The sequence below is a fragment of the Colobus angolensis genome, unplaced genomic scaffold, assembly GCF_000951035.1.
Source record: "Colobus angolensis palliatus isolate OR3802 unplaced genomic scaffold, Cang.pa_1.0 Scaffold748, whole genome shotgun sequence".
In the NCBI taxonomy this organism is placed as follows: domain Eukaryota; kingdom Metazoa; phylum Chordata; class Mammalia; order Primates; family Cercopithecidae; genus Colobus; species Colobus angolensis.
The window spans coordinates 247,979-248,322 of NW_012121243.1; positions in this window are offsets into that span (position 1 = coordinate 247,979).

Consider the following 344-nt stretch of genomic DNA (forward strand, 5'->3'; position numbering starts at 1 on the left):
GCAAATCAATAAACGTAATCCAGCATATAAACAGAACTAAAGACAAAAACCACAAGATTATCTCAATAGATGCAGAAAAGGCCTTTGACAAAATTCGACAGCCCTTCATGCTAAAAACTCTCAATGAATTTGGTATTGATGGAAGGTATCTCAAAATAGTAAGAGCTAGGTATGACAAACCCACAGTGAATATCATACTGAATGGGCAAAAACTAGAAGCATTCCCCTTGAAAACTGGCACGAGACAGTGATGCCCTCTCTCACCACTCCTATTCAACATAGTGTTGGAAGTTCTGGCCAGGGCAATCAGGCAGGAGAAAGAAATAAAAGGTATTCAATTAGGA